Below are 21,797 nucleotides of genomic sequence, written 5' to 3'. Positions count from 1 at the left end.
AACTGTCCTGTAAGTTCTTAGTTTTGCTACCCTTGAGATATCTTTGGACATAAAAAGTTTTCTATAACTCCAACTGTTTTATTGCCTCTTGCCAATATTTTGTCGATTTCTTTAATTTGGTCATATCTGCATATGTTAGTTCCAGGACTTTGACTTCCTCCATATGCTAATGTCCCCAAATGTCTAACTTATTTTTATTTCTTTTATACTCTCGTCAAAAAATGTGTCTTGTATGTTTTTTCTTCCTCTATTTTTCAGGATCCTCCATATGTCGCTCCTGTCTATTTTATCAAAAGCTTTTCCAAGGTCTATGAATCTTCAATTACTTTTCGCAGTTTTTTTCCATCAACCTTGAATACAGTAATAAATTCAGTAAAATACACCTGAAATTTGCTTGGTATATAAATAAACTATCACCTGGACATACAAAAGTGATTCAAATATAAACCGGAATTTTTTAATAAACGGGCGAAAAATTTAGTGTCGTAAAAGTGGCTGTACTTGTTTTTATTTATTAATAAAAAGGTTGAAACGATATTATATAATATTGCAGGGAAATAAATGAAGTAAATTAACCACTCTAGGTATCTAAAGTTTATGACCTCCCTGTATATTGGCAAGATTTATTTTTGGCCCCATTTTCATATTTTTTAAACCTTTCAGATAATTTCGTACTTATAATAGTGAAAAACCATAATACAATAATTAAAAAAGCACGGCTTAGAAAACCACACACTTACCTTTACTTAATTATTCGCAAGAGCCAGTAAGTTATAAAAAAACACTGAGGTACAAAACGGGATTAGAAGTTCCTGTGAATACAAAAAAAAAACTAGAAACGCGAGAAGAAACTACCAATGTGAAAAAATAAAGACTTAAGTAAACACGATGTGACGCTAAAACAATAACCTCGAAATAAGAAACTTTTCTATATTATATTCTGTTGGTTGATTTTAATTGACCCAAAAATATATCTTCAATCAAATACGAAAATTTGAAAATATGTGTATTGTATTGTAATGAACGTTTATGATTTTTCACCCATGCCCTTTCAAGCGTTCTCTACCACTGATTTTCAAGGATTATATCGATCAGTGCGGTAAAATACTCCTAGGGACGTATCGGCGCCACGCGTCCCGACACGGAGAAAACACAGACGTTGGCAGTAAACCTGACGCAGTTCTCTAAAACCTACCGCGATACGTTTTTCTTTGACTCTACGCTACTATTTTAATAAAAAGTGTATCGAATATGCTCTAGTTGTATCTCATTTACCAAAATGGATTTGGAATTTAGGTTAACTGTCATTGTAAATGTAAGTAGTTTTTGGTTTGTTTTCTTAACGTGTAATAGTTTTCAACGATGTTACTAGAAAATGTTAATTTAATTTTAGAATTATTTATTTGGATTGTAGCACAACAGAGGCGTTACTCGTTATTTGTCAAAGGGTTAAATAATATATAAACAGTAAGAGAAAAAGAAGAAATTCTGTTGTAGTTACAATTATATGTAAAAAAAATTAATTCAGAGATACTAAAATTTTACCTTTCAAATTCTTGATGAGAACACAAAAATGATAATTTAGATCATTTTTTATACAAATTTTTGGATACTAAAACCTTCTATTGAATTCTAATTATTTATCGAGAGGTAAATTATTGTATGACTAAATCGCACTTAGGATACTTATGAGAAAGTTTCATCGATGTACAAAAAACAGCAGCATTGGACTATTTACAATATTAAAATCTGCTAGTTAATTTAATTCGATTAAGTAGATATTACATAACTAGCAAAAAATTACTAAAAGTGTGATTTTTTAAGAAATATAGTATCATCAAATACATATATGATTTGTTAACAATAACATACTATCTTCTTATACAATCTATTAGTGTATTGGTAGAATGATGAAATTTATTCATATTTTTATCATAACGCAATTTTCGTTATTTTTTAAACTGATATCAAAAAAATAGTTGTCTTTAGATGATAGAATACTAATAGACAGTGCTAGGCGCTTTCCACGTTCGTATAACAAAAAGGACCCTTTAATTTAATGCATAAACCAAAAAATTAACAACAAGAAACTTTAGTTTAATGTTAATTTTAATTTAGTTAAAATTTTGGCTGCACAAACCAAGCTTAAATCGATTTTATTGACTAAATTCTACTTTCGAAAATGAAGCAATCAGTTATTACTACAAAAATGGAAATTATAAAATATTCCATATTACTGGTGACGAAAAAACGAAATTTAATTACTATTTGATAATTATGGGTAATAGTAATTAATTGCATATACCTACAGATTTTTCTAATCATGCAACTTGATTACTATATATATATATATATATATATATATATATATATATATATATATATATATATATATATATATATATATATATATATATATTAAAGTTTCCTACAAAAACAGTATAATGCAATTAATAACTTTCTATGACTAGAATATCACTTTTATTTAACTTTATTTAAAACAATGGTAGTTTATATTGAATTTCTTAGTGCTTATTTTTTATTTTATTTAAATTTAAAGATAAAATCGTGTTTTACATAGAAGTATATTATGGTATCCATTTTTTGGTATGTCTCTTTTGAAATTCATAAAGAAGTAGTACCTTTATTTAGGCAACCCAAACAACAGTTGTGTAATATGTGCTGTTAAAGAAAATTTCTCTTATAAAACGAAACATTTTCCAGATATTTACAGTTCGTTGTGATGTTTATGCAAGGGAGGTAGCGTGAACGTGGCATTTATCCGAAAATTTATCGTTCAGTATATTCGCGAATTTTGATAAATTGTACATTAGGTAACTACAGTGTTTTTCTATCGGTTCATACAGGTGGTATTTCGTGTTTGTAGTGTGAAATTAGCGGATTTCAGTTTTAGTGTGGATTATTTCTAATAAATTATTTGACAGCCGTCTTCACAACAGGTAAATAAACATTTCCATTACGAACTATTTTTTCTTTTGCTACGACTTACCTGATTTGTTTGTGTACGGTTTCTTATGATTAAATAAAATTTATATAGTTAAGTAATTATATTTATCTTTATGTTGGTAAACAGTTTGGGAATGTATAGATAAATCAGATTTACCTAAACAATAATGGTAATCATGAGGATTTAGATTAAGTTATTTTAACCTTGAAATAGTTCTGCATTACTTGAGTGTGCTCTAAATATATATGTATATATATATTCGATTTTTAATGTACTAACTTTTAAAAATATTTTATCATTTTTATTTCTTGAAAATAACCGTTATTTAAACTAATCTATTTTATGTCTGTCATTTGTATTTGACACATAACTGTGAAAAATTTTGAACAAACTGATTTCCATTGTGAAATATAATAGGTAGGTGTTATATATACATATAAAATTCAACTAAAACAAACTTTATTATTGAATAAACAAAAGTCGATAAGTGAAGCTGTAATATTGAGGTTAATATGTTATCTTATTTTTATATATATATATATTTTTTTTAATTATATTTAAACAATAATATGAAAGACATTAAAGGATACTTTTCATATTCATAGCGAATTTGACTTTCAAAAATCGGAGATATTGATTTATATTCTAGTCTAGAATAATTATGTGCTTGCAAAATATTCATTTATTAACCCAATTAAATGATATATAAATCAACCTAATAACGTCGAATATATCCAAAAAAGAACTATAAAAACTGCCATCTAATAAATTTAATAGAAAAAAATGATTGAAATGAAGGAAGATATTTATTGATCAATTAACATTTGATTTCAGTTAGATATGATTGAAATTAAGAGGCTCTCGCGTCTACCAAACTAGTTTCTTGAAATTGAAATTTATTAATTTTTATTCCACATGTATTTATGCTTAAAAATCCACAATTGATTGATTATGAACTAAAAAAATGCATAAAAGTTGCTAAATTGTAGGTTAAAATGTTATTACAGTGAAATATATTTAGTTTGAGTAAAAATGAGACCAAAAAACTGTACAAAAATGTGGTTACATTTCGCACGTTTTCCTTGAGTGACAGAAACAATATGGCCGTTTTCCCAACTTCCGCCCAGTTATTGGATATGCATTGAATTATAATAATTTTTAGTTAATAACTCTTATTGTTGTTCGATAACCGTTATAACGACTGACACCATTAGAAAGATTAATTTCTTACCAATCAAATATATACTCATATATCGCAATAATTCTGATTTAATTTGTAATCAAAGAATTTACTATGGCTCCCATAAAAGGTCATGTTAAAGAAACGAACTTTGAACTCAAATTTCTTTAGATTTTGATCGATAACCCAATATATAGAAGGGTACCGTTGAATTCGTCATACCAATATCAAAAAATATATATCTTGTTTCATATGTCCCGCGCGAGCCTTCTTAAGGTAAAGTTGAACGTTGCCACAATTATTGGTCAGATTGAAAATACAATAATATGGTGGAAGCCTAAATATTTCGGGACCTGTTTACTTTGGAATTTTGATCATAAACGTATTCCTTTGAAAAATTTCACTTTTTATGCATTATCCAATCACATTCGGTGGTATATTCGGCATAAATTTATTTTGAAACCAATTTTCGAAACATATCCATGCTTATATCGAAGTGATAATCCAGGTTGGAATCGGAAATATTCAAACAGTTTACCTTCAATGCAGTTGAAATTGTGGCGTAGGTATTTTTACATATAAAAACCATTGTATATCATATATTTAGGATTGATTTTACTTAGATACCTTTTATCTCGTGAAAATATCGTTAATTTTGTACAGATCCAGCAGTATACACGATCATATTTCTAACTATGCACTACGCATGACATGAATCTATTACGAACACGTATCCAACCATTGCTGCTGGAACACCACGTTTAACGCAGGTAGGAAAAAGAAGAAAATAATCTTTTTTTCTGATATGCTCGTATCCAAATTTCTTCAAAATATTTTTGCTCGTCTCGAACTGCTACTGTACTAGTTCAATTTGTTGCTGGGACGTAAAACTTTTTGTTTATTACATGAACTTTATACTGATGATCAAGTAGTTACAGACATTCTGAACAAACCTATATAGTAGAATACAATGAAAGTTTATGGTTAATAATACAGAATCATCAATAAATTTTCTAACATATAAAAAGCAAATTCAATATATTCAACTAATGTACTGAAACAAAATAATTCATTTCAGGATGTTTGATTTCAACCGATTAAAAATATTCTACAAGGAAATTTATAGTTGATTTATGACATAAAATTTTTGTTGCGCACTAAATTATTCACGAAGTCTCCACAGTTTATGTGCGAAATCGATTATTATATCCTAACTTTCTGTAAAATCATTATATTATGCGGGTGTTTATGCATACCGCGAATCGTAACTCATTTTGAATAAATTCAACAAGTTTGTATGGTTAACAGGATGCATGTAGAATTTATAATGACGAAGTCTAATCATCGTATGGAATTTTAAATACAATTATAAATAAATATTACGTCCCTGTTATATCAATTAAAAAATATGGCATGTTGTTTATTGCAAATAGTTCTGCAGTACTTACGCAAAAATATTTGCATAGAAAAAAAATCTTGATAGAAATTATTAAGGTGACTAATTATACTGGATGTTTCACATACAGGTGACTGGGTCTCTAAGAAATATAGATTTCTAAAAAAGGATGTCGATTTCTCGAAAATAGTCCATTGTGTGTCATTAGGAAACGAATACCCTTCGATTACCGTCGTCAACGTGTTACTTGAGAATTTCGGAAACCGTTTAATTGTTTACTGTTTATATAACTAACCACATTTTACTTTGTGTAATATAATAAGGTTTAGTACCTAAGGAAATTAAAATGACTACATTTTTATGTAAATCAATAAATTGATGTATGAGAATTTTTTTGCATTTTCCAATATTATTGAGCATAAATTAATTTCATATTTATGCGAATATTATAGGTTTTACATTCGCATATTTGGTATTAGTTATCAAAATATGTGAATTATGTGAAAAAATTATCAATTGTTACTTAAATTTATGTGGAGGAATAATCAATTTTGAAGAAACAAAAAGACAGTTATATAATAAATTAGTATATTATATTATAAGGATTAAAAGTGCAGCTGAGTGAATGCAAAATTGCGAGTAAAAATAGGCACTTTTAGTGTTAATTAAAATAGAGTTAGTTTTATTCAAAAATCGTTAATAATTTGGTAATAAATTTGAACACCTATTAATTATAACAGCGATAGCAAATCGGTAGTCATGGATATCTGGTATTGTTGGTAAATAGTTGGTAATTAGTACGTAGACGTACTAATCATATAAATTTTGTAGTAGTTTAGTAGTACTTTTAGTCCTAGGATTAAAAGTAGCGTTTTTAATCCTAGGATTAAAAGTGTTGCTAAGCAACGAGCAAATTTTTGTACGGTAAGCGAATTGGTGGGTTTTGCACCTGAAAATAGTAAAAAAATGTCAACATGTTTTGATGGTTGGAGAAAAATAATATTTTTCATTTATTTATCAATAATTGAAAAGTATTTATATATTTTTACTTAATATAAGCATGGAGGACTTGTTTTCAAGAAGAGTGGCTTGTCGAAGACGTTGATACCTTTTACCGCACTGCAGGCTTCAGTTGCACACGCTCATTAACTAATTTTTGAATAACTAGACAGGAACAGACGCGGAAATATAATAAAGTTTTTGACCATCCAGCTTAAAGATGAATCTCAATATGAACACCTACTTGAGTTTACTGACGCCAGAAAGTTTTTGCAAGAGCTAGTTTCTGGCTCGCTTATTTATGGCCTATTATAACTTAAAACAAAAAACAGATTTCGTATTAGAAACAGATTTGTTGTCTCTATGAAGAGGGCGGATGTAATTTTGAAGCGGTATTACGAATGACGGAACAAGTTAGACAACAACAACTAATAATTTTGAGTGTAATGTCAGATTAATGACCCTTATTCGTTTTTTATAAATAGCGGAAGGAATAAAGGTTGATTCATTTCGTTATACTCGATTGGGAAAATCTCGAGGTCTCTTTTATTTGTTCCGTCAAATCATAAATTGCTTTAGTTGCACACCGCAAGTAAGTATCTACGTAATAAATAAAAATTGTCAATATTCGAGGTTAGGCGACCGGTTCTTACAGTTATTTCCGTAAATCAAGTAGGAAATAATCGATGTATGACGGATTTCTAAGCTAAACCACATAAAAGTTTCTTTCGTACAAGGAGATTACAGATACAGGGCGAGTTACTAAGAGTATTGTTAATTGTTCATTAGTATGATGTCTGTAGGTTGTACAGTCCACAATTATCGGAGTTTTTCAGATGAAAATAATCATTTTCCTGAAAAGGGTTGTTGTTTCCTTTGGTCCCCCAAATAATAGAGAGAGAGAAATATATATATATATGTAGAATTTTCTCTAGTCTTTCGAGCAGAAATATCTTTGTCAATCTCCGTAAGTTATTTTTAATTCTGAAGGTAGTGGATTAAATAATTTTTTGGTATTAAGTTGATGGAATTTTTTACCAGATCAGAGGTGGGTATTGTTGAATAAATGACCAAAATTTGTCTTCTAGTAGGGTAACTATGAATGAGTATCTCAGTTGAGTTGTGAAAGTGTTTGCAAACCAACAAACGAATTCTAAAATGGAGAAAGCAGCTGTTTTTTGTAATTTGAAGATAGATTTGGAAATGTGCAAACTACAGGATCCCCAGAAAGGCAAACAATAGCGAAGATGCGATTCGAACGAGTAGTAAGTTGTTAAAGCAGTACTAGAATCGAGCTATTCGGACACAGATTCAATCGCAAAACAAACAGAGGATAGTTTTCTAGTCTCTACATGAACGGACCGTTGAAGGGCACCGTTAATATGTAGACAAAGAAACTCGATCGAATTTGAAGATCGTATTTAGTCATTGTTAGTTTTTGGAGGTTGTGAAACTCCTTTGTAGAATAAAACTTTGAAGTTTGAAGATAAACCGAGTTAACCTTCAGTTTCCAAATATGTACTACAAAGAACAAAAATCTTTCTCTCGAATCCAATGGATGCAGATATATTTGTTGATATATTGTGTAATTAATATTGTATATATTTAACACGAAAATTTTTCTATAATGACATATTTTTTGTGAATTATTTGTTTTTCTTTCATTGATTTCGGAATAAACTTCAATGACCATGAACTGGGTGCTGAATTAAATCCCAAACTAGAAACTTTCCAAATATGAATTATTAGAACGTTCTTTAAAAAACAGGTTTTACTAATAAAGTAAAAGCACTTCTACAACTACAAAAACAATTAAATATCTATTAGAAATCTAGAAGATACCTGATAGTGGAACAGAACAGACAAATATCACATACGTGATTGTTCCAAAGTCGTTTCAAATGCCGAAAAAGGCAGGTCTTTATTTAACTCTACGAAATTAGAAATTATTATTCAAGAAATGTTTTTTTTTACTTTGTTTGCGGTTGTAATCTACTTGCTTTTTTTCGTATTCCTAAATTTTTCAGAAAGTAACGAAAATTTTAATTGCAATTTGAAGCAAATGTTTTCGGAGAGTAATTCCTGCTTTGTTAGTGAAAATATCTTGAGGCAATATCTAACGATAAGGCAGGATCGGGATTACATATTTAATGACATTTTTCCATTTCCGTATCATAATGCAATATCAATCTCATCCTAAAAATGTTCTATCGGGCTTTAATCCGGACTGCGAGCAGGCTGAACAAAGCGTATGATTTCACCTTGTCAAGATAAGCAGTGATTTTCATTCATTATTGTTTTAAATAAAATTTTTCTCCCAAGTTTCAGTCATTAGTATTATAAATCTCCAATAAAGGGTGCATTAAAGAATTAATAAAATTTTTAAAGAGTAACAATAATTTTTAGATCAAATTTGTCGAAAAATTTTTTCACAGCGTGAACGGGACTTGAGCCCACGATCAGCGAATCTGGAGGTTGACGCCTTAGCCCGTGCGGCTAACGAACGCAATTAAAGTGGTGGGATATACTAACAGTAATAAGTTATAAATGAGAGTTATAAACAAAATAACTCACATACAGATGAAGCTAATATAAGCGTGTTAAAAAAGTTCTTCATCTTTAAACTAAAACGTGTAGGTGGATGCCCAATCATTTCGATGGGCAGCGACCAAATGATAATAAGGGCTTGAAGGCACACATCACTGACCGCGAGCAGAGGAATGGTGACTACAAGCCCGCTGTATCGAACACAGACGGTTCTAGGAGGAATGACTTGGCCGGTGCAGGTAGCGCTTGGGGAACAAGCTACCGTCTTCCAAGCCAAAGTTTTCGCTGTGATGAAATAAGAACGCGCAATGCACAATCGACTCCACAGGAACACAGTAATTTCGATCTGCCCAGACAGATGAGCTGCCATACAAGCTATAACAGCTGAAAAGGTATGCTCAAGGCTAGTGCTTGGAGTGTAAGAGAGTTCTTCAAAATCTGGTGAGTGATGGCTGCAAGATCCAGGTAGTTTGGGTGCCCGGCTACTCGGGCAACAAAGGCAACGATGAAGCGAACACACTCACCAAACTGGGATCGGCGAACCCACCAATGGGCTAAGAACACATCCTTGGTGTTGTCAAAAGCGCTGTCATCACGTCTCTCAACAGTCTTTTCGCAAGGCGGGCTTAGCGGAGATGGATGGAGACAAACGAAGGCCCATATTGATGGAACTCCCTCGTCTCTCACCAAACAACTGCTCCAGCTAAATAGGCGCGATATCAGACTAGTGACCGGACTTCTAACCGGTCACTGCCATCTAAGACGTCAGCTTCATACCATAGGCATCACAGATGCCTAACGACATCAAAGGGTTCAACCAAAGCGACTGATCAGCTTCTCAAAGAAAATCGGACTTTGGTAACGTCACATGAGGCACGACGGGCCTATCTGAATGCCTATGTGCTCAACGGCTTCACGGCCGCCCACACCTATAAACTACGAACGTGTTATTCTGTCTTATTATGACTTAACTTCAAAAAAAAATGTATTTTCTAATTTAGCAGTAACGGAGTAGCCCTCTTTTTGCAGCAGTGCCCTATATTCACAAATTAATTGAAGTATCTTAGGTATTCTATTTCTATAGTTACATTATCAGTTTCTCTTACCGGAGAGAGCTTCCTTACGAACTTTATCATATCTCCAAAAGTAATTAAACAAATTCAGGAAGTGCCTGTTCACCTAAACCTTCATCATTATAATTATTACATATGCAAATGTATATTTCTTAGAGAAAATTACGATATATTATATTCTCTGTCATTGTCATTAACTTTTAACTTTCACAATGAACGTAACCGGCTACAAGTAAACCACTTTCACTTCGCTATTAATCGACGATGTATTACTCAATATTGAATTTGCTATAAGGTATCTACAAATTTAACGTTTTGTTTTTTCAATTTGAGAGTGCAATAACCTGTAAAACGTTTATCAAAGTTCTGTTCGTGTGGTTAAAATTGATTATTTCCTGTTGTTTATAATGAAATTTAGCAGATATCCTGCTGCTCGAATAACTTGAAATTTTACTTATCTAAAGAGGGTATTGGAACCATCGAAATTGAATACCTACTAAATAATAGTATCAACAGGGATGAGCTACAACTCGTGACGATGTTTAATCCGTTGAGATAAGGATGTGCCAACTCGGGACGGGGATATTTCAGGTAAACGAAAAGGTAATCCGAGTACATAATACAACTCGTGATAGATTCATTATTACCTGGAATTTAGTACCTAATCCACTTAGTAAAATTGGAAAATCCAAAAATTAAAACCTAAAATTTTTAAATCCTTATATAACCTAAACTAAATTCAAAATTTTATAAATAATAATAAAAATTGATCGAGGACAATATTGTTTATTTGACTATGATATAACTGATAGCTTAATTACATTTGGATCTGAAATAAATTCAAATTATGTAAAAAACTCAGCAACATTTCATTGTCCCAAGTAATTTTTCCAGTTGTTCACATTATATTCCATCGATTTTTTGCCTTTTACCAAATAAACTTTCAACAACGTACATTATTAGAATCCCGAGCTGCATAATCTTCCGTCACGAGTTGTTTAATCTTCATGGCCACCACGATCACGAGTTGGCTATTATTGCTTGGTATTGAAATCACGAGTTTGACGCACGCCTCTTATGTTCTTAGTTTTCTTTTATATAGATAGATCGAAAATCAAAATACGTTCCAAAATTTTATCTAAAAATGTCATAAAACTGTGATCTACAAAGATTATCTGAAAAGACATCTCGACTAAAGATGGTGCCAGATACCTCAATCGCACATGCAACCCGCAACATTATTTTTACTTTGATTGTGTCTCAAATTTTTTATGAAAAAACGTTTTCTTTAACTATTAAAAGTTTTTTACTCGGGGAAATACAGATTCATGCTCACCATGCGTGTTCATTTGATAGCCATTGAAGTAGTGCTCTGAGATCTTCACATTTATTTTCATTGTCATTTAAATACGACGAATTACCAGCAGCGTGGAATTGAGTCTGTTTCGTCATTGTACGCGATTTTGTGCATCTTCCTTCCCATATTTTCATTTTGTAGTAGAAGCATTTGATATTGAAAATGGTTCTTCATTATTGCTCAATCTCCTTGAAATATTGGAAATTCCTTTAGGTTAATTCTTTATTTGATAAATGGGTTCTTCTTCTTACAATTAGATTTAAAATCTACCAAATTGTTGCTTGTAAAAACTAAGTAGAACATTTCCTTTCTTTGATGCTGAGTGGTCAATCGCCCACCAAGAGATATTTGTGATTGATTTCGATGAGGTTAGGAATTAGTTTTACAAGCCGAAAACTACTTATTTTATATACGCTTTGTACTATATTTTTGATTTATAGGAAAATACAGGGCTTTGGAAGGAGACACATTTATCAAATGAAAATAATGAAATTAAGTGGGGAGGCGATTATCTCTAATGGTCTAAAAAACATCTAAATGGTATTTGGAAGTTTTCACTGTAATTTATATGGTGTTATTTTTATAATGTAATACGAAACATTAAATTCTTAATTTCATGTTATCTTTCATATCAAATTATCTAAAAAAAAAACTATCAATATTTTTGTAAACACTGTTGAGAATTTATCGAAAAAAAACAAATTTCAATAAAAAAATATGGTACATTATACGTGTATATAGATACATTATAGTCCAGGAGCTGTGAATCCAAATTTTTTTTATGAAAATAGATCAAAATTATTGGAATTGAAAACGCGAGGGAGTTTATATGATAAACAATTTACGTAAATCAATTTTTTTCACCCAGAGAGTCAGGCAATTATTATAAAATGTGTCATTAGAGAAATAATGATTACTTCTTCTCCCGCATTTGTGGTATAGACACAATTTGGGCACACCATTAACCCCCAGGACCGAAAATATAGTCGAAACATTGGGCTTCATCAGAGAAAATGCGTCAGTTGAAAGGCATAAATGTTGCAGAAATTAGGTTTTCGACAGGATGGTACCGCATATTGTGAAACACGTTTAACTAACAATTTCTTGCACGAAATTAACCTGTTTATTGGTTACCTACTTCGTGCTACTTGATACAATCAGATTATTTTTTTGAGGGTTTCTAAAATCATATCACTTCGCGGATCTATCAACTTGAGAAAAACAAGTCTAGGCAAATTAGACTTTTTTGAAAAGATAATTAATTTCTGGATGCCACATGTTTTTTCTTGTTCAATTCGCTACTGTAGCAAGTAAAGATCATAATACGCTGACCATGCCTATGAGCTTACAGTTAAAAATACTTAATATCGGTATACATTTCTCCGAACAAATTTCCTCAATAATACGATAATTCGTCTACCTCTCACTGACCGATACCTGACCCAGGAAGTTCTAAGTAACCTTCTTAATGTCCTAATAGTATACAATTGAACTAATCCTCTCCGATATACCTGAAACATTATTTTGGGAAAACTCAATACCTACTAGCTGCTCATTGTTTCATAGTTACACGTAACAAGGCGAGGCGTTTGGATTCGAGGAGAAATTCGTTTCGAGACAGCGAAGCGATCAGACCTCGAACGTCAAGGTCTCAGCGAAGTTGCCTAGTTTTCAGAGACTTAGTTTAATCTTACGTTTTATATATTTTTGTGTATATAGTTTTGTTGACGAATTTTTTCCTTCGTGCTTATACTAACCTCTCCCCTCCTCGCAGTAGCTGACGTTCACGAGGATTAACTCTTTGATACGTCTCACCAAATATCGTTCGCCAATAAATAATTGACCAAATTTTCAACTGGCTCTCGGACTATGAAGATTATTTGATACATTTACATGGAAGGAAGTGCTATACTCTGTTTTTACGATAGTTGTGCCAACCGATTTCCATTGGGGCTAGACCTACCAGATTCTTCTTCAATATATCAGTCTAAATTCTAAATTTGCTTCAATTTTTTTTGTAACAAATTTATTTTCCGGTGTTTACTTCAGGATTTCACCTTCGAATTAGATGTAACTTCAAAGTAATTTAATATAATGTCATAATTTCAATTCAAAATGTGTAAGTGTAGATTTCAAACAAGGTGTCTATTAATTATCTTTTGTTTGAAGGTTAAAAACCGTCAATATTGTAAGTCGTGTAACTCATTCCAAGTCATGGAGGTTTTATCTTATCCCGCGGGTCATTACACTATTTTAACTGGGATTTGTGGCTTTTGTCTCACCAGTCACAGATTATCTATTCAGTCTTGTGTAGAGTCGGAAAACGTTTACACTGAAAAAAATTGTACAATATATTGCAAAATATGAATATTCATTTGACTTGAGTAGATACTTGGAATCATCTATTACTATTTAATGTTGAATAATTTCTGAAAATTTTTAGTTCTAGACACGAGTGGTTATCCACCTTGAAGTTGGATTTAAAAACTCTTTTTTACTTTACGTTAATGTTCGCGTTGTAAACTATTTATAAAATTTTGATTTTCTTTTATCGCTGGGGATTTAATTGTCTGGCGTTTAACATCAAGGTATGGCACACCAGAAAATGGTTGAATTTGGTTTTTGCTGCTGCACATGCGTGATGATATGAACTAGATATCTGTTTTCATTGGCTACTCGTTAGAACGCGAACTCAGCACAGACTTGATTGCGAGCATTTGTTTATAATTTATGTTGAACGAGAATTAGGTGTTGATGATTCAGAGGAGTGTTTATTCACGTTTATAGGTAATGATTCAGATTTTTTGCGCCGATATGTGACAATGGATGACACATGGATCCATGAGTTCACTCCCAAATCAAAACGATCATCATCTGAGTGGACTGCAGCCGGCGAACCATGTCCGAAGCGTCCAAAGGCACAACAATGAGCTGCGAAGGTTATGGCTTCAGTTATTTTGGGATATGTATGAAATATTCTTCATCGACTATCTCCAAAAAGGAGAGACAATCAATAGCGAATATTATATAGAGTTGTTGGATCGTTTGAATGCAAAAATCAAGAAAAAAAGGCTTCATATAGCGAAGAAAAAACCACTGTTTTACCAAGACAGTGCACTGATTCACACGTCGATGGCAACGATGGTTAAATTGAACGAATTACACTTCGGATTACTTCCTCATTCACCTTATAGTCAAGATCTGGCCACCAGTGACTACTGACTATTCGCTGATCTCAAAAAAATGTTCAAATGAAGAAGCAATTGCTGAAACTGGAGCATATTTTGAGGCAAAAGACAAATCCTTCTAGAAGTACGGCATCGAGAAGTTAGAGAAGCTTTGGAATGATTGTATTGCCCTTGAAAGAGATTACACTGATGAATAAAATCGATTTTTAGCAAAAAATGTGTTTTACTTAGTCACACGACTTATTGAGTGAAGGGCTTGGTTGTGCATGACACAAAAAAGTTTGGGAACACTGCTCGAAACGTGAAGTTACAATCCTCAACATTTGTTGACGTTTTCATTTGATTATAGTAATGAGTCATTTTATGCGCGACTTTATAAAAAAAAATTGTCTATCAGTATTACTTGATATACAAGTGTTTGTCACGTCTATATTTGTATTATTTATAAGTGGGATTCGAACAAATTTTCTTTTTGTTTTATTTTATTTACTGTTTAAATTTAACTTTAGAGCACGTATTTTATGCCGTCTTTTAAAAATAACTAAATGAATAAATAAACATATATAATAAGAAATTTCAATGTATTTTACTTAAAAATATTTATTTCAATTATTATTAGTTATTTGCGTTGTATTTAATTTTTCACTGAACAATAATTCGTCGCAATTTTCTATATCTGTGTAGGCGTCTAAATTATAAATAAAAGCAGCGTTGAAAACTAAGCGATAATCATCGTAGATATACGTTTATTTTATATTTTATGTAATTTATATAGAGGAAGAAATTGAACATTCCCTTTTTAAAACGATTTTTTTTTGTCAAAGATAATTTTCGGACTTGTGGTTCTAACTTATGGTGCGCCCAAGTTTCAACACTCTACCGTATTGTAAGCAAACATATATAAAGAAAACTTGCCTCATATTGGGGTTAGTATGGTCAATAACAAATAACGCAAAAGTGTTTTCATCAATATAGGAAATTGCACTTACGTGTAATCACCTTAAAAATAAATCGTCCACGTGGACTCATCATCTCCACTGTTTACCAATGCAAACATCTAATCGTAAACATAAATGCATTTATATTGGCTGAAGCCGTATGTATACAGTTTCTTCGGAATATTCCTACAAGAAAGTCTGTTATAAGCATTGGCGTGACTTGGTGAGATTAATTTAATTCATAAATTTCTTTAAATAAACAGAAATATGGTGTTCAACAGACCATGGACGAATGAAGACAATGAAATTGCACTGTGTAGTGAGAATAAAGACAATTATGAATATAATAATAAAGATTTAGATATATATAAACACACCAAGTTATTTTAAATATATTCGAATGTTTATAAAAAAGGAAAATATTCGGCAATCTGATCATGCAATAATAGTAGTAAATAAGTAAATACATTTTCCATTCATCGAAGAGTCACGAAAGGCGTTGCTGTGGATCATTCACAGAACGGAAAAACATATAAAGTAAAAGTGAAATCAGTTGACAAAACTACTTAAGATTTTATACGTAGGACAATTTAATGTTATGGAATACAAAAAGTACTCAGTTCACGTCTGGTACCCTGTTTAAACCAAACTCCCTTACGAATACCTTTTTGCTTAAGATAAAAGTATTTATAAAAATAATAAATTTATAAAATGAGATATCAAATAAAATTGTCGAGAAGGGTTATTTATACTTCATAGTTGTGTTTGCACAATTGATGAAAGCAAAAATTCTATGTTTGTTTACAGGGAACACCGACATTGACCACTACGAATAATAAATAAAAATAACAATGTAATTATTTTAGGTCAAAGCCATTTTTAGTAGATGAAAACAGAAACATTAATTTTCATAAAATGTTTACTGTTATGACTAGAATATTTGTTACCAAATTTGGCATTATATCTATGTATCGTAAATAATTATTATATTTCAATGTGATCTATATTTAATACGAAAAATAAAAACTGGTTTCTTATGAATAAATTCCGAGAATGTATTGATTTTGTTTTTAAAAAACGTTAATTTCGTATTCTAGACAAACAATAATTTTAAATATAAAGATGATATTCAAATTGGACATTTTAGAGAAACTTGACACATTTAAATTTCTTGATTGCTATTCTCAGATCTCAAAGCTCGTAGAACAAGGAAGAGACCTGCCGAAAGATTGGCCCTATGTAAAATTAGGTTACAGCTTATGTCATGATCAATGGACCTCCAGCTGGCTATAAAGGTAACAAAAAATGGCTTTATGCAGCAAATATGGTACTAACTAACTTTAAGCCAGCATCTAAATATAAGCAAATGTCAGAAATTTTTACCTCCAAAGTGATTGGAATAATTCAGAATGAGTTGAGTGACACAACCTGGCCATGTTTTTCATAGTTTGCTTGTAATAGTCTAATTTAATCTATGTAAGATGTTATGTTACATTCTAACTCCTATGTAGGTTAAGACCATACAATAAATATTTGTTTTATGATCATGAAATATTACTTTAAATTTATATCAGTATTTTTATTTTTTTTCCTAATCAATATGTCTCAAATACCTTTAAACTACGGGGAAACGCCGCAAATCCAAAAATAATATACAAAAGACCAAGAACGTTCTGCTTTGGGGCTCTCAGATAAATCTAATTAATCTAGAATAAACAGCTGTTGAAAATTTAAGAATATTCATTAAATTGGATTTTAAAAATCAAAACAAAAACATTTCTTGAAAGGGTCTATAACTGCTGAATGTCAAAAACTAAATATATGAGTATAGTTCCAGAAGTCCCAACAAAGAAAACATGAAAATTATGGAACAAAATATTTTTATGTTCTAAAGTAATCTCCTTTTAGATTTTTCCAGCGATGTTTAAAAGTTCGATATCATTTTTATAATAAGAATCGTCAAGCTCTGCCGATATCACTTCATTGTTGGAAAATCCTTGACCACTCATGCATTTTTTCAAGTCTGGGAACAGAAAATAATCAGAGGTGGTTAAAACTGGCGAAAAAGGTGCATGAGGTAGCAAATCAAACTTGAATTTATTAATATTTTCCATTACAATAACGGATATGTGAGCTGTTGCATTGTCTTGATGAAACAATATTGCGGCCGTTTTTGCTAGATATCTTCGCTCAAACGTTGTAATAAGTTTGATTAATTCTGGTCGTTGATAGTTTTTCCTTTTGCAAGTAAGTCAATAAAAATTATCCTACGCGTATTTCAAAAAAATCGATGCCACTTTCTTGCCTGCAAATGGAACAGTCTTTTGCCTTCTTTGGTACCGGTTCTTCCTTTCAGTCCATTGTTTTGATTATTCTTTTGTTTCGAGTGTGAAGTGACGGTCCCACGTTACATCTATGGTTATGAAACGGCCCAACAATTCGGCATTATTTATGTCAAACATTGCCAAACACTCGATTGAAACATCTTCACGGCGCTGTTGCGTTGTTTTGTTCCATTGTGAGCAAAAATTTAATTATTTCCCCCAAATAGAAAGAGATTTTTATGAAAAACAATGATTTTTAGTTCATGTTCGTAATCCCGGTATCCCGAGGGTCCAGAAAGTGGGCGCTGGTATATACCTATGTCGACTGTTTAATAGGGTGTACCTATATAAAACATTTCTTGACCTCCTTAGAGGTCTGTTTTTCTTAATTACAAATAAATACGTCACTCAATCAAAAATATTTCGAAATTCCATAATACACATATCAATATCTATGAGTCACGTTTAAGCAATGTGTTATTGTTTATCATTTTTATCACTTTTGGAAGACGGAGGATTTTAAAGATTTTACAATACGAATTTTGTATTATTTCTAAAAAAGGCCGCATATTTTCTGATATGACGATTATGTGAACAACTAATTATACAATTAGTATTGAGTCAAAAAAAAATCACAAATCACTTAACACTCGTAAGATAATTTCATTTTATATTGATCTGAAGTAAACAAACTGTAAAGTAAAGCAGCGGTGTGCAACTTTTTGGGTATCGGGGGCCAGATTACGGATTATTTTCCGTACGTGGGTCGAAGTAAATAATAAATAAATTAAATATACGAGGGTTGTCGCTAAAAGTTTTATTTCCCTACATAATTGGCATATTTGTGAATAAGTTATGCGATACTTTTCTGTAGCGGGTGGATTTTGAATCTTCCGAAAATTCCATCGATAATTCACATAAGAGTGTCCCTAACCCTGAACGATGTCGTCTGTAGCGGTCGACTTGTGTTCTTGACCTCCTTCATCACGAAGATCAGGATATCATTCATGAAGCTGTCTCCACATACTCAACTCTTTCTTCGATGAATTTCCGCTGCACTCTTCCCTTCTGTCTGCAAGTAACGAATAACAGCTCGCAATTCATAATTGGCGGAGGAATCAATAGCGACAGCCATGTTTATATGACTGCAATTAAACCGGAAATGACCTGTTGGAATCACCAGTGATAGAGTTTGTTGCCAAACCTCTCCAAAACGGCTTGACCTATTCTTATGAATTTTTTTTTCAATTTTCTACCACTAGATTAGATATGTTGATCGAATTATTGCATTGTCGTAAGTCTGACGGTGTGAAGGCCGGACTAAAAGCAGGATGTGGTAGGAGTTCAATACCATCAAGTTCTTCGATCTTATTCCACTTAATATTCACAGTATGGGGCTTAACATTGTTTTGTTGTAATATAGCCCGCTTTTGATTGACTAAATCCGGATATTTTTCCGATAAAATTCCAGAAGTTCACATAAATCGGCATTGATAGCTCAATAAACAATAAATCTTCATTATTTCACCAGAAACACAGAGTTCTGGTAATTGACCTTGGATTAATTACTAATCATCCACTCTAGATACTTGATCTTATTTCTAGTGAATTTCACGTTTCATTGCATCTCAGGAAATGTCCTCTGGTGGTGTTTGTCACACTCTCATTCTATCCACAGGCGGTCGAGTCCTACACAGAAGTTGGTGGCTGGAATTCCGAAAACGAGAACCCCCAAAATCACCTTCAAATTCGTACATAGACTCAAATAGATGTGAAAGGGGGTAATCCTTATAGTGTGGATAGAGTATGTGGTAAAAACTTGAAACCAATCGGTGGGATCCCATTGATATATTGGAAAGTTACCAATAAACATATTCTTGAAAGGGAAATAAACTTTCTGGTTGCGCCTCGTATATTCGGTAAACATATTAAATATAAAAATATTTAAACTATCTCTACTCTAATAATTTTTAGTGCGAAATAGTTGAAAACCACCGGATTTGCCAAAACAATTGTTAACGAAGGTTAAAAATAAAATTTTATTTTCGAAACTCGGAAGATTATTTTTTTAAAAAAAAGTAATATATCTAAAACAGGTTTATAAGAACTTGGAACAATAACTAATTAACTATAAATGCTAATGCTTCTGATAATAATTCTAACTACGTGACATAACTATTCATATCGGTAAAAAAAGAACCTACTAAGATAAGACATTTAAATTTATCTTTTTTATGAAGGTCTTCTTACTTCGTGGCAGACATAACTAGATAATATATTTGTTATGCATTATACATTTACTAAAAAATTTGTCAAAAAATCTTCAGACATATTGCCTTTTATAAATAAAATTCTGTTACGAACTCGTCCCCGAAATGAAGCCGGCCCTGTCCAATTATAATGAAAGTCTTGAATTTGGCGGAAGCGGAATTCGTTTGAGGTTTGTTTTTATCATAGAGACGATTTGTTTACATTGCCTTTTTAACTAATTTCTAGGAAGGTCTTTGTACTGTTTTGTTTGTTTATTTTCTAGAATTTTTAAGAAATTCGTTTTGAGTATATAAATCGAATATGTTTAACGGAATTCAAATGAATTATAAAGTTAGTTAAGTGTAGTGCTGGTGTTTAAATAAATGAAATAAGTAAAAGACAGTGTTTATAAATTCATCCCACCAATAGAAATACAAAGTATATATAAATAATAAAAACATGACTAACTACATGTGCAAATTAAATATCACGTAGTTCGCCAATGAAAAACAAGTTTCAGTTAATATTTATCTCAAATGTTGAAGTTTCCATGAGAGGAATTTAATTTTTGCGGTCAAATGTAGTACAGAATCGAAAATGCATCGCAAGTTTATATTGTTAACGAAACGTCAAAACTGCTTCTTATTGTTGCAAAACTGTCATATTTTTACAATCGACGTCATGTTATTGAGAGACAGTAGACAAAAAACTTATCTATTAAGAATTGTTCAGTAGTTGCTTCAGTATTTGCTGTCGCAACATTGGGCATAGTTTCTGCAACATATTCTTACGGGTGGGGGTCTATCAAGACAACATATTAATCATTTTACTAATCGATGTTGCACATTACCATTTCATAAGTTTTAGTATCTCTAAATATGAGAATTTAAAAAAAATATTTAAGAATTTTGAGACGTAGTCAGAGCAACGCAGCACAGGGTAGTTTTTGTGACTTACGTGTTTGCTAGAGCGCATGGAAACGAAACTAAAAAGATTATCATCTTCAGAATCACGGGTGCCTTATGACGATGCAGATCACGCAGGGAATGTCGTTCAATTCAAAGAATATATGTATGTCACCTACATTTAACGGTGTAAATTATTGACGATCTCCAAAAGTTGAACTTTACAGCATTCCATTGCTATTGCCACAAGTAAATCTTGGGAAAATTCAGCTGAGAAATGGCTTCAAAACCACATCTACTGGGACATTTGGTCAAAGTCATTTCTTGATGCCAAAACTGCTGACGAAAACAAAACACGGCTTTTTTAAAGCACGACGATTTCATCAGACGAGGAACACGGAAAATTTGCGAAAAAAGGATTATGGATTGTACTACAAGCTTATCTGGAGTGTGTTTGAAGAAGAATTGAATCCTGCTGGTCAAAAGAACTCAAAAGTCATGTTCCTATTGAGTCTGCTTTCTAGGTTGGTGTTGTCGGCGATTTTAATGATTACCACGACGATTATTAAATTAGATCTGCTTCAAACAATGGCTATTTCATTGTTATTAAAAATTCGATTATTGTGTTAAACACACAAAAGGTTTTTAATTGAATACTAATTCATAATCAAC

The 21,797-nt window shown here is 31.6% G+C and overlaps 1 protein-coding gene across 3 annotated transcripts in view; it reads left to right on the top strand.

The window, feature by feature from the left end:
• Window positions 1-1,143: 1,143 nt before the first annotated feature.
• Window positions 1,144-21,797, top strand: part of LOC130441924 (probable E3 ubiquitin-protein ligase RNF144A) — a 77,920-nt gene continuing 57,266 nt past the window's right edge. For 2 of the 3 annotated variants that reach the window (XR_008909659.1, XM_056775805.1), the window contains exon 1: window positions 2,731-2,960. The gene's annotated coding sequence lies outside the window, so the exon portion shown is untranslated. Of the gene's footprint in view, window positions 1,316-2,730; window positions 2,961-21,797 lie in introns of those variants that run through there. The other variant, XM_056775807.1, reaches the window with a different exon arrangement.

This window comes from Diorhabda sublineata, chromosome 3, assembly GCF_026230105.1.
Source record: "Diorhabda sublineata isolate icDioSubl1.1 chromosome 3, icDioSubl1.1, whole genome shotgun sequence".
In the NCBI taxonomy this organism is placed as follows: domain Eukaryota; kingdom Metazoa; phylum Arthropoda; class Insecta; order Coleoptera; family Chrysomelidae; genus Diorhabda; species Diorhabda sublineata.
The sequence above is the reverse complement of the archived record's forward strand: the minus strand, read 5'-3'. Positions and strand labels throughout refer to the sequence as shown.